Raw genomic sequence first — 15,764 nt, 5'->3', positions numbered from 1 at the left:
GCCCTAGAAATGTACCTAATACTTCAAGTACTCAGCCCTAGAAATGTACCTAATACTTCAAGTACACAGCCCTAGAAATGTACCTAATACTTCAAGTATTCAGCCCTAGAAATGTACCTAATACTTCAAGTATTCAGCCCTAGAAATGTACCTAATACTTCAAGTACACAGCCCTAGAAATGTACCTAATACTTCAAGTATTCAGCCCTAGAAATTTACCTAATACTTCAAGTATTCAGCCCTAGAAATGTACCGAGTACTTCAAGTATTCAGCCTAGAAATGTACCGAGTACTTCAAGTATTCAGCCCTAGAAATGTACCGAGTACTTCAAGTATTCAGCCCTAATGTACCTAATACTTCAAGTACACAGCCCTAGAAATGTACCTAATACTTCAAGTACACCCCCCCCCCCACAAGTAAAGATATGAGCTAAAAATGTTCGCTTTGAAAGAATATAATATCCAAAGATTTGCGCCACATTTTTTACGATTTTTCAAATAAAAATGCTATGAGCTTGTAGATCTGCTATTTTTCAATAGCTATAAAGCATAACATAATGCTTTAAAACACCAAAAGGGGTTCCCGCCCATAATTAATTAATTAATTGATTGATTGTCGTGAACCTCTTTTTAAATCCCGTTTTACGGCATCGTTTCACAGACCTTTACATAGATTGTGCATTACATTCACCCATTCACACACACATCCACACACCTTTACATAGACTGTGCATTACATTCACCCATTCACACACACATCCACACACCTTTACATAGACTGTGCATTACATTCACCCATTCACACACACATTCACACACCTTTACATAGACTGTGCATTACATTCACCCATTCACACACACATTAACACACCTTTACATAGACTGTGCATTACATTCACCCATTCACACACACACACACACACACACACACACACACACACACACACACACACACACACACACCTTTACATAGACTGTGCATTACATTCACCCATTCACACACACATCCACACACCTTTACATAGACTGTGCATTACATTCACCCATTCACACACACACACACACACACACACACACACACACACACACACACACACACACACACACCTTTACATAGACTGTGCATTACATTCACCCATTCAAACACACATTCACACACCTTTACATAGACTGTGCATTACATTCACCCATTCACACACACATTCACACACCTTTACATAGACTGTGCATTACATTCACCCATTCACACACACATTCACACACCTTTACACAGACTGTGCATTACATTCACCCATTCACACACACACACACACACACACACACACACATTCACACACCTTTACATAGACTGTGCATTACATTCACCCATTCACACACGTCCACACACCTTTACATAGACTGTGCATTACAGTCACACATTAACACACACATTCACACACCTTTACATAGACTGTGCATTACATTCACCCATTCACACACCTTTACATAGACTGTGCATTACATTCACCCATTCACACACACATCCACACACCTTTCCATAGACTGTGCATTACATTCACCCATTCACACACACATTCACACACCTTTACATAGACTGTGCATTACATTCACCCATTCACACACACATTCACACACCTTTACATAGACTGTGCTTTACATTCACCCATTCACACACACATCCACACACCTTTCCATAGACTGTGCATTACATTCACCCATTCACACACACATTCACACACCTTTACATAGACTGTGCATTACATTCACCCATTCACACACCTTTACATAGACTGTGCATTACATTCACCCATTCACACACATCCACACACCTTTACATAGACTGTGCATTACATTCACCCATTCACACACACATTCACACACCTTTACACAGACTGTGCATTACATTCACCCATTCACACACATCCACACACCTTTACATAGAATGTGCATTACATTAACACATTCACACACCTTTACATAGACTGTGCATTACATTCACCCATTCACACACCTTTACATAGACTGCATTACATTCACCCATTCACACACCCATTCACACACCTTTACATAGACTGTGCATTACATTCACCCATTCACACACACATTCACACACATTTACATAGACTGTGCATTACATTCACCCATTCACACACCTTTACATGGACTGTGCATTACATTCACCCATTCACACACACATTCACACACCTTTACACAGACTGTGCATTACATTCACACATTAACACACACATTCACACACCTTTACATAGACTGTGCATTACATTCACCCATTCACACACACATCCACACACCTTTACATAGACTGTGCATTACATTCACCCATTCACACACACACATCCACACACCTTTCCATAGACTGTGCATTACATTCACCCATTCACACACACATTCACACACCTTTACATAGACTGTGCATTACATTCACCCATTCACACACACATTCACACACCTTTACACAGACTGTGCATTACATTCACCCATTCACACACATCCACACACCTTTACATAGAATGTGCATTACATTAACCCATTCACACACATTCACACACCTTTACATAGACTGTGCATTACATTCACCCATTCACACACCTTTACATAGACTGCATTACATTCACCCATTCACACACCCATTCACACACCTTTACATAGACTGTGCATTACATTCACCCATTCACACACACATTCACACACCTTTACATAGACTGTGCATTACATTCACCCATTCACACACCTTTACATGGACTGCATTACATTCACCCATTCACACACATTCACACACCTTTACATAGAATGTGCATTACATTCACCCATTCACACACACATTCACACACCTTTACATAGACTGTGCAATGTGTGCATTACATTCACCCATTCACACACACATCCACACACCTTTACATAGACTGTGCATTACATTCACCCATTCACACACACATCCACACACCTTTACATAGACTGTGCATTACATTCACCCATTCACACACACACATCCACACACCTTTACATATACTGTGCATTACATTCACCCATTCACACACACATCCACACACCTTTACATAGACTACATTACATTCACCCATTCACACACACATTCATACACCTTTACATAGACTGTGCATTACATTCACCCATTCACACACACATCCACACACCTTTACATAGACTGTGCATTACATTCACCCATTCACACACACATCCACACACCTTTACATGGACTGTGCATTACATTCACCCATTCACACACACACATCCACACACCTTTACATAGACTGTGCATTACATTCACCCATTCACACACACACACACACACACACACGTCCACACACCTTTACATAGACTGTGCATTACATTCACCCATTCACACACACACATTCACACACCTTTACATAGACTGTGCATTACATTCACCCATCCCCCCTCCACCCTCAGGGGGGGGGGGTCTCCACCCTCAGGGGGGGGGGTCTCCACCCTCAGGAAGGGGGGTCTCCACCCTCAGGGGGGGCCTCAACAAAATAATGATGTCATAGGTATATGGGGGCCTCATATTTGGTCTTGAAACGGGCCTCCAGATTCCCAAGGCCGCCCCTGAGAACACACAAACACACCAAGCTAGCCATAGGGGGCGCTAGCTCCCCTCAAAGAGCCAGAATGCAAAATGCTTGTCATTCAGCCTCACTTTGAGTTGGTCAGTGGACTGTCTCTCACACAGCGATATGGAGAAAAATATCACACCCGCGTGACGTGAGCGGCACTGTTATCACCATACATCACATTCCGTGCTCAGCCAGACAGCTTGAGCACATTCCGCGCATGCATGCACACACACACACACACACACACACACACACAGCCTCAAAATACAACACAGCTCAGTGTTAGGGAACGTTGTAGCGTGTGGAAGACCCATAGATCCATAGATCCATAGATCCATAGACCCCAAGGTAGCCGCAATAAAGTAATAAATATAGCAATAGAGTTCAAAGGGTGCAGATGAAGAACAGCTGCACTAATTGGCGTTGTTAAGGCGTGCATGGCAACAGTTTGTGTCACGTGTGATTTCACACAAGAAGATATAAGATGATGCACCGTGTTGAAAATGACTGTAGACGTCAAGAGAGAGAAGAGAGAGAGATACAGACAGACAGACAGACAGACAGACAGACAGATAGAGTGATGTTGTCTTGGACCGTTTCCAAAGCAGGAGGACCAAAGCGAGCCTATCATGCTGCTGTAGCAGTGAGGAACAAACTGTATTCCTTTGGAGGCTACTGTAAAGTAGGGTACATCAAAAACATGGAACAGATGGACGTCCATGTCTTCAACACAGTGTCTTTATGCTGGAAGAAGTTACCTCCAGTGGTACCAGGAAGAGGAGACGGTCACCTTGAGGTTCCATCCAGGCGCTACGGCCACACAGCTGTGTTGGTTGAAGATACAGTCTACATCTGGGGAGGGGAGCCTTACTGCAATGTGCTTTATGCATTTGATGTTGACTCCCACAGATGGTTCCAACCCAGGGTTTTTGGGACTGTTCCAGAGGAGATGAGCTACCACTTAGCCTGTGTGTTGGAGAAGGTCATGTTTATCCATGGAGGAGGCACCAAGCTGACTGGATACACTAATGACATGTACACGTTGGACACCAGCACAATGGTCTGGACTTTAATTAACACCAGAGGAACTCCACCTCCTGATTCACACAGTCACTCTGTCACCATCGTTGGGACAAAGATGTTTGTATTTGGGGTCCGTGGGGACCAGGAGGTCTACAACACCATCAGAGTGTTTGACACAGAGACAAACGCCTGGCTGGACACACCTTCTGCACAACTTCTACCAGAAGGACGCTGGTGTCATTCAGCATTTATCTACAATGGAGAGCTGTACATATTTGGAGGCTGCAACGATAACCTGACCTTCAATAATGTGTGGAAATTCAGTCCAGAGAACTTCTCCTGGAAGAAGGTTGAGCCCAAGGGGAAAGGACCATGTCCAATGTATGGTATGTGCTGTTGCATTGTGGGAGATCGTATCATCTTCTTTGGAGGAAGAAAAGGAGATGACACTATCTCTGATGAGCTGATCATCTTAGACTTGAGTCCTCGTCTTAAGACGTTATGTAAGCTAGAAGTTATTCAGTACGCTCTGGACCAATCAGAACTCCCACACGACATCAGGTGGGAACTGGCAGCTTTGACAACCAACGACAACAGACGACAACAACAATATCAACCGAGACCACATTCCAGACGAAGGAACAGCAGAAAGATCAAGAAATGATGGATCAACATCTCATCCCACCTGATGGTGAGCCACCTCTCAGCATCACTTACTGAGATTCAAACCTCAGGAGACTCATTCTCTCCAGACAGGCTCTCTAACCATTCAGCTAGGCATCAAACAATGACAATTGTTTATTGTATATTTATTTCTATGATCTTTTTTTATTTAAAGGACCAAGTGTCCTGAAAGGACTTGGTCCTTTATTGTTATTGTTAGTTTTTTTTTTCCTTCTCCTTCTGCCAAAAAATTGCAGTTTTGGCTGAACCGTGCAGTCTTTTTTCGCGAAGAAAAAAAAAAAAAAAAAGATTATATCGGCCTACAGAATAAACAAAAATCGTAAAGACTATCTGGTACACAGCAAGCTAAAAGGATTCAACACACCAGCACGCCAGAGACTAGAATACTTCAAACCCAAACAAATAGTTAAACATAGAACTACAAAACGCATTTTGCACCAGCCAGCACCAGCAACTGTGTTGAAATTTGTAAGCCACATGTGAAAAATGTCCCTTACAATATGTCGGAGAAACGAGTAAAACAATTGCTGCAAGGCTGAGACAACACAAATACAATATTAACAATGCAAAAAAGACAATTGTTCAACATTTCATGGCTCACGGCATTGAAGCTCTAAAAGTATCTGGAATTCAACACAATCCCAACTGGACAGTAGGACAAAGGTTTTAATGGAAAACAGTGGATTAAGAACCTCAACACGGATTTTCCTGGAGGTTTAAACATGCCAAAATATTAGACAAGTTGTTTTGATTTTGTACCAAAACTCCACAGCCATATACATGCTAAACACAGCCAACAATCAATGGAAATCAGACTTTGAATATAGAGGACAAATTCCACATTCCACATTCCACACCAAGCCAACCTGGGACACGAAGCAAGAGTGTACAGTGCACTTTAGTCCACTCAGTCAACCCAACCCCCACCACTCTTGGCCCTCTCTCTCTCTCTCTCTCTCTCTCTCTCTCTCTCTCTCTCTCTCTCTCTATCTCTCTCTCTCTCTCTCTCTCTCGCTCACTCTCCCTTGCTCTCTCCCACAATAGTAGTAGTAAGAGGCACTATTATTCCCCAGGGACCCCAGATGTCCGATTTCGGCACTGAAGACACTCCCTAGGGACGAGGGGGCGGGGCCTAACCCTTTTTTCCGATGACGTCATTATATTGATTTTGCTAATGGCACTTTGCCAGTTTGGCAGTTAGTGTCATCATGATTGTAGTTCTGCTTTTGTGTGAGGATCTCATCATATTGATCCTGTTTGGGTGGACTTTGCCAGTTTGTCAGTTTGAGTCAGCATATTGATTATCTACAAGACATAGCCATATGGTGGTAATGATTCTGTATGTGTGTCAACACCAAACATAGCATGTGTGTGTGGGCATATTGCACCCTCCCCCCCTTCTTCTGAGCAGGGTGTGGGATTGGCATAATGGGACAGCATGGCCCCAACCCACAACTCACCTCCAGCTCCAGACTAGTGATGTTCCTCATATGTAATGTTGGGAGTTAAGCTGTGTGTGGTGTGGTGTGTGAGTATTGATTATCTATGCTTGGATCCAAACGAGCTGAGTGTATTGATTTCACCTCTGGTGGTTGACTCTCTCTCTCTCTCTCTCTCTCTCTCCCTGACAAATAATGTCATGTATTCTGGCTCTCACCAAGAACCATGGAGCCGCTGAACTAGATGACTTACAGCTTAGATTATTTCCAGTTTGGTTATAAAAAGTTGGGGAGGAAGTGATTATGCAACTATCAGCCTGCTTAACCCCTTGGCAAACCAACTCTAATTCCCCAGGTTAGTAGGCCAGGGTGCTTGTTATTGATTTTACGTTTCCTTTCAACAGTATGCACTGGTCTCAGTTGCCTTACTGAGGAAGGGCGGGACAGTGGGGAGGAATCATACAGAGCATATCTATTATCTCTTCAGAACTGGTGCATGGAAAAAAAAAACCTCATTAGGGATCAATGTGACAAAAACAAAAGAAGCTTGTCATTCATGAAGAGGAACCTGTGCAGGCCATTACAAATGGTGGACAAATAGTGGAGGTAGTAGACAGTTTTAAATAGTTAGGCAGATATTTTGACAGCAAACACAATTTCACTGAAAATACTGAACAGATTTTTAAAACTTGTAACCAACGTCTCCACCTACTACGCAAGCTCAACTCCTTTAGAGTGAGCAAGCATATCGTGGAAACAGTCTATAAAAACCTGATAGAGGGAGTCTTGAGTTTTAACATGGCAATGTGGTTTGGCAATCTAAAGGTCAAAGGAAGAAGCAAGCTGCAGCGAATACTAAATCTAGCCTCAAAAATAATTGGGAAGAGACACCAGCAATTAGGCTGTATCTACAATGAGATACTTCGTAAAAAAAAAAACTATCAAGATAGCAAACGACCCCGTCTCATCCACCCTGCACCGACTTCCAGCTACTTCCCTCTGGTAGACGGTACAAACTAGGCATGCCATGGTATGAGATTTTACAGTACGGTACGATGCCGATTTTGATAATCTATACCTCGGTATTCCAAGGTATTTATATTTATAAAAATAAAATAAAAAGATTGCCCCCCTGACCTATGTCTAGTGACTACCTCCACATCCTTATAAGCCCTTCTTTGTTCCCCAACATGCAGGCCTACACATATATATATATATATATATATCATAATATATGCCATGATTATGAATTGATTACCCTGGACCGAATGGAAACAAGACAGCAAGGACTTTTATCAGTGATCCCTTTGGATATGTGGTTGACTGTATCCTGTACTGATTACACTTCTGCCAATAATGTATTCAGTCAGTGAATCAATAGCTATTCCCCAGTCCCCATTGTATTTCACTGTACTATGGCTCCCCCTAATGGCCGTTTTGTCCCCAGTATGGTGGAGCAGAGGTGATGCAATCTGCGCATGATCACAATTGTCAATGTGTGCCTCCGTGTTGACAGTCCACACTTAGTTACTACATATGGAAATATGGAATATACATTTGGATCTGGGTGTTTTTCAGCAACACTAACTCAAAGGTAAGAAGCAACTTTTCAATCTACTGCATCTGTGGGGTGAAAATATTTGTGTTAAGTGTTGTTGATGGTGTTGTAACCGTTTGTTTTTTAGTGTTTGGTAAAGTTTTGCATGGTTCAGGTTGTCTTAAGGTTTTGTTTTAATGTATGACTTGGATTATTTTGGTACGTGGTGGCGTATTTTGTGACAGTTGCATGGTTCATGATGTCTTATTGTTTTGTTTTAATGTATGACTTGGATTATTTTGGTACGTGGTGGCGTATTTTGTGACAGTTGCATGGTTCATGATGTCTTATTGTTTTGTTTTAATGCATGACATGGGTTATTTTTGGTATGTGATGTGGTGTTTTGTGACATTTGCATGGTTCATGGTGTCTTAAGGTTTTGTTTTAATGTATGACATGGGTTATTTTTGGTATGTGGTGTGGTGTTTTGTGACAGTTGCATGGTTCATGATGTCTTAATGTTTTGGTTTAATGTATGACTTGGGTTATTTTTGGTATCTGATGTGGGGTTTTGTGACATTTGCATGGTTCACGGTGTCTTAAGGTTTTGTTTTAATGTATGACTTGGGGTATTTTTGGTAAGTGGTGGTGTATTTTGTGACATTTGCACGGTTCATGATGTCTTATTGTCTTGGTTTAATGTATGACTTGGGTTATTTTTGGTATGTGGTGTGGTGTTTTGTGACATTTGCACGGTTCATGATGTCTTAATGTTTTGGTTTAATGTATGACTTGGGTTATTTTTGGTAGGTGGTGGTGCATTTTGTGACATTTGCATGGTTCAGGGTGTCTTAATGTTTTGTTTTAATGCATGACATGGGTTATTTTTGGTACGTGATGTGGTGTTTTGTGACATTTGCACGGTTCATGATGTCTTAATGTTTTGTTTTAATGTATGACTGGGGTTATTTTGGTACGTGATGGTGTATTTTGGGACATTTGCACGGTTCAGTTTGTCTTAAGGTTTTGTTTTAATGTATAACTTGGGTTATTTTTGGTATGTGGTGTGGTGTTTTGTGACATTTGCATGGTTCAGTTTGTCTTAAGGTTTTGTTTAATGTATGACTGGGGTTATTTTGGTACGTGATGGTGTATTTTGGGACATTTGCATGGTTCAGTTTGTTTTAAGGTTTTGTTTTAATGTATAACTTGGGTTATTTTTGGTATGTGGTGTGGTGTTTTGTGACATTTGCACGGTTCATGATGTCTTAATGTTTTGGTTTAATGTATGACTTGGGTTATTTTTTTGGTAGATGGTGGTGTATTTTGTGACATTTGCATGGGTCAGGGTGTCTTAATGTTTTGTTTTAATGCATGACATGGGTTATTTTTGGTACGTGGTGATGTATTTTTGGTATGTGGGTATGTGGTTGGGGAATTTTTATATGGTTCATGATGTCTTAACGATTTGTTTAAGGTATGAGTTGTATTATTTTGGTAAGTGAATGTATGTTTTGTGGCATTTGCATGGTTCAGGTTGGCTTAATGGTTTATTTTAATGTATGACTTGGATTATTTTTGGTACATGGGGGTGTATTTTGTGGCGTTTGCATGGTGCATGGTTCAGGCATGCCGCGGGCATGTCTGTGGCCGTTTGAGCTGTGAGGTTGGGGGTTAATACTGAGTAATGTACGGTTAGTTCATGCTAGTAGGGTACATTTAAAGTAATCATGTATATCATATTGGCGTAACTAAATTTGAAATGTATCAGTGTAAATGTATTGTAGACACCACCATGAATAATCAGTGAGAGGGGTGGGGTGTATAGCTAAGGAACAAACTAATTAAAAGGGAGGGCTCAGATCTAGATGTATGTATAGAGCAAAGAGAGTTAGGCTTATTCACACCAGAGGATAAGGCTTATTCACACCAGAGGATAAGGCTATAGGAGATAATTTCTCAGGAAACACCATTTGTCATTAACTATCTCCTCTCAGTATTAGTCATGGAGGCTATGGGTAAACCGCGTAACCCCGTTGAACCTGTGGAGCACCTGTCATATAGCCCGTATATTACCCCTCTCAGACTAGAGGAATATAATTCATCACGGGGTAGATTTGTCTATACCCGTGATTTTGAATTATACAAAGAGAGGGCAGAGGACGAGATCATGGCCGCGGAGCTGCTAAGTAACCATATGTCGAGAATTGATGAGCAGGACTTCGAGTCGGACGGGTTAATAATCGATACGGATGAGGAATATTTTGCTAGCATCGAACCATTGGACATGACTACGAGCAAGAAAACTCCTGGACTGTCCGAAAAAGCGGAATTTGTACACCTCTCCCTTACAACCCCGTCCTCCCGAGCACCGAACTCTGAACCAGAGAATTACTCCAATCCACCACCATCCCCTGCAGACTCTGGTGATGAGGACGTACCCTCCCCTCTGTCTGCACCCAAGGCATGTCGACGATCTCAGCGTCTGCTTCACCTAAAAACTAGATGGTTGAAACCCACCTCTATCTGGTTGAAACCCCAAAGCGAATGGGAATGAACTGAACATGTCTATTAAATGTAATGTGTAACATACTTGTGTAAATACGTGCTATGTTTCTCAGTAATAAAAAAAAATCATCATATCTTCATTGTTGTTTTTATTTCATATATATATATATATATATATATATATATATATATATATATATATATATTTACACTATTAACGTTGTTAGATTCTAGTTAGGTTCTTACGGTGGTAGTATACTAAACTTTGCGACTAATGTAACTAATTAGGATTATGCATTGGTGATGATCCTTCCTTTCTTTTGTTGGGGAGGGTGTAACGTATCCGGTACTGTATACAAAACCCTGTTTGACCTCAAAGGTCGGCCATGATTAGTATGGCAGTTATTCTTTAGGCTCCACCTCTCCGGGGATGTTCTTAAATACGGAGAATAACCCTGCATAACTGAGTAATCCTACAATAGAGACACTAGCTGCCCGTGAAGAAAGAAAGACGACATGTACTCTACCTGCTACCAAGATGAGAATAGGAAAGTTTGGACCTTATCTGACGGGCGGAAAATTCGTCTGTCGTTTTTTCCCTTCAAGAATCAGCGATTTATTGAACTCTATACATTGGAAACAGGCGACAGTATCTTTGAAGACCGGTTGCCTTACATACGCATCTATGCATCTGAATTTGAGCGATTGGTCCCTCCTATTCTTGAGTTCTGTAAGTACCTGCAATTGGATACAAAGATACTGTCGCCTGTTTCCAATGTATAGAGTTCAATAAATCGCTGATTCTTGAAGGGAAAAAACGACAGACGAATTTTCCGCCCGTCAGATAAGGTCCAAACTTTCCTATTCTCATCTTGGTAGCAGGTAGAGTACATGTCGTCTTTCTTTCTTCACGGGCAGCTAGTGTCTCTATTGTAGGATTACTCAGTTATGCAGGGTTATTCTCCGTATTTAAGAACATCCCCGGAGAGGTGGAGCCTAAAGAATAACTGCCATACTAATCATGGCCGACCTTTGAGGTCAAACAGGGTTTTGTATACAGTACCGGATACGTTACACCCTCCCCAACAAAAGAAAGGAAGGATCATCACCAATGCATAATCCTAATTAGTTACATTAGTCGCAAAGTTTAGTATACTACCACCGTAAGAACCTAACTAGAATCTAACAACGTTAATAGTGTAAATATATATATATATATATATATATATATATATATATATATATATATGAAATAAAAACAACAATGAAGATATGATGATTTTTTTTTATTACTGAGAAACATAGCACGTATTTACACAAGTATGTTACACATTACATTTAATAGACATGTTCAGTTCATTCCCATTCGCTTTGGGGTTTCAACCAGATAGAGGTGGGTTTCAACCATCTAGTTTTTAGGTGAAGCAGACGCTGAGATCGTCGACATGCCTTGGGTGCAGACAGAGGGGAGGGTACGTCCTCATCACCAGAGTCTGCAGGGGATGGTGGTGGATTGGAGTAATTCTCTGGTTCAGAGTTCGGTGCTCGGGAGGACGGGGTTGTAAGGGAGAGGTGTACAAATTCCGCTTTTTCGGACAGTCCAGGAGTTTTCTTGCTCGTAGTCATGTCCAATGGTTCGATGCTAGCAAAATATTCCTCATCCGTATCGATTATTAACCCGTCCGACTCGAAGTCCTGCTCATCAATTCTCGACATATGGTTACTTAGCAGCTCCGCGGCCATGATCTCGTCCTCTGCCCTCTCTTTGTATAATTCAAAATCACGGGTATAGACAAATCTACCCCGTGATGAATTATATTCCTCTAGTCTGAGAGGGGTAATATACGGGCTATATGACAGGTGCTCCACAGGTTCAACGGGGTTACGCGGTTTACCCATAGCCTCCATGACTAATACTGAGAGGAGATAGTTAATGACAAATGGTGTTTCCTGAGAAATTATCTCCTATAGCCTTATCCTCTGGTGTGAATAAGCCTTATCCTCTGGTGTGAATAAGCCTAACTCTCTTTGCTCTATACATACATCTAGATCTGAGCCCTCCCTTTTAATTAGTTTGTTCCTTAGCTATACACCCCACCCCTCTCACTGATTATTCATGGTGGTGTCTACAATACATTTACACTGATACATTTCAAATTTAGTTACGCCAATATGATATACATGATTACTTTAAATGTACCCTACTAGCATGAACTAACCGTACATTACTCAGTATTAACCCCCAACCTCACAGCTCAAACGGCCACAGACATGCCCGCGGCATGCCTGAACCATGCACCATGCAAACGCCACAAAATACACCCCCATGTACCAAAAATAATCCAAGTCATACATTAAAATAAACCATTAAGCCAACCTGAACCATGCAAATGCCACAAAACATACATTCACTTACCAAAATAATACAACTCATACCTTAAACAAATCGTTAAGACATCATGAACCATATAAAAATTCCCCAACCACATACCCACATACCAAAAATACATCACCACGTACCAAAAATAACCCATGTCATGCATTAAAACAAAACATTAAGACACCCTGACCCATGCAAATGTCACAAAATACACCACCATCTACCAAAAAAATAACCCAAGTCATACATTAAACCAAAACATTAAGACATCATGAACCGTGCAAATGTCACAAAACACCACACCACATACCAAAAATAACCCAAGTTATACATTAAAACAAAACCTTAAAACAAACTGAACCATGCAAATGTCCCAAAATACACCATCACGTACCAAAATAACCCCAGTCATACATTAAACAAAACCTTAAGACAAACTGAACCATGCAAATGTCACAAAACACCACACCACATACCAAAAATAACCCAAGTTATACATTAAAACAAAACCTTAAGACAAACTGAACCGTGCAAATGTCCCAAAATACACCATCACGTACCAAAATAACCCCAGTCATACATTAAAACAAAACATTAAGACATCATGAACCGTGCAAATGTCACAAAACACCACATCACGTACCAAAAATAACCCATGTCATGCATTAAAACAAAACATTAAGACACCCTGAACCATGCAAATGTCACAAAATGCACCACCACCTACCAAAAATAACCCAAGTCATACATTAAACCAAAACATTAAGACATCATGAACCGTGCAAATGTCACAAAACACCACACCACATACCAAAAATAACCCAAGTCATACATTAAACCAAGACAATAAGACATCATGAACCGTGCAAATGTCACAAAATACACCACCACTTACCAAAAATACCCCAAGTCATACATTAAAACAAAACCTTAAGACACCGTGAACCATGCAAATGTCACAAAACCCCACATCAGATACCAAAAATAACCCAAGTCATACATTAAACCAAAACATTAAGACATCATGAACCATGCAACTGTCACAAAACACCACACCACATACCAAAAATAACCCATGTCATACATTAAAACAAAACCTTAAGACACCATGAACCATGCAAATGTCACAAAACACCACATCACATACCAAAAATAACCCATGTCATGCATTAAAACAAAACAATAAGACATCATGAACCATGCAACTGTCACAAAATACGCCACCACGTACCAAAATAATCCAAGTCATACATTAAAACAAAACAATAAGACATCATGAACCATGCAACTGTCACAAAATACGCCACCACGTACCAAAATAATCCAAGTCATACATTAAAACAAAACCTTAAGACAACCTGAACCATGCAAAACTTTACCAAACACTAAAAAACAAACGGTTACAACACCATCAACAACACTTAACACAAATATTTTCACCCCACAGATGCAGTAGATTGAAAAGTTGCTTCCTACCTTTGAGTTAGTGTTGCTGAAAAACACCCAGATCCAAATGTATATTCCATATTTCCATATGTAGTAACTAAGTGTGGACTGTCAACACGGAGGCACACATTGACAATTGTGATCATGCGCAGATTGCATCACCTCTGCTCCACCATACTGGGGACAAAACGGCCATTAGGGGGAGCCATAGTACAGTGAAATACAATGGGGACTGGGGAATAGCTATTGATTCACTGACTGAATACATTATTGGCAGAAGTGTAATCAGTACAGGATACAGTCAACCACATATCCAAAGGGATCACTGATAAAAGTCCTTGCTGTCTTGTTTCCATTCGGTCCAGGGTAATCAATTCATAATCATGGCATATATTATGATATATATATATATATATATATATATGTGTAGGCCTGCATGTTGGGGAACAAAGAAGGGCTTATAAGGATGTGGAGGTAGTCACTAGACATAGGTCAGGGGGGCAATCTTTTTATTTTATTTTTATAAATATAAATACCTTGGAATACCGAGGTATAGATTATCAAAATCGGCATCGTACCGTACTGTAAAATCTCATACCATGGCATGCCTAGTTTGTACCGTCTACCAGAGGGAAGTAGCTGGAAGTCGGTGCAGGGTGGATGAGACGGGGTCGTTTGCTATCTTGATAGTTTTTTTTTTTACGAAGTATCTCATTGTAGATACAGCCTAATTGCTGGTGTCTCTTCCCAATTATTTTTGAGGCTAGATTTAGTATTCGCTGCAGCTTGCTTCTTCCTTTGACCTTTAGATTGCCAAACCACATTGCCATGTTAAAACTCAAGACTCCCTCTATCAGGTTTTTATAGACTGTTTCCACGATATACTTGCTCACTCTAAAGGAGTTGAGCTTGCGTAGTAGGTGGAGACGTTGGTTACAAGTTTTAAAAATCTGTTCAGTATTTTCAGTGAAATTGTGTTTGCTGTCAAAATATCTGCCTAACTATTTAAAACTGTCTACTACCTCCACTATTTGTCCACCATTTGTAATGGCCTGCACAGGTTCCTCTTCATGAATGACAAGCTTCTTTTGTTTTTGTCACATTGATCCCTAATGAGGTTTTTTTTTTCCATGCAC

This window comes from Protomyctophum parallelum (assembly GCF_964188405.1).
Source record: "Protomyctophum parallelum genome assembly, chromosome: 1".
NCBI classification, from domain to species: Eukaryota; Metazoa; Chordata; class Actinopteri; order Myctophiformes; family Myctophidae; genus Protomyctophum; species Protomyctophum parallelum.
Note: the sequence above shows the minus strand (reverse complement) of the source record.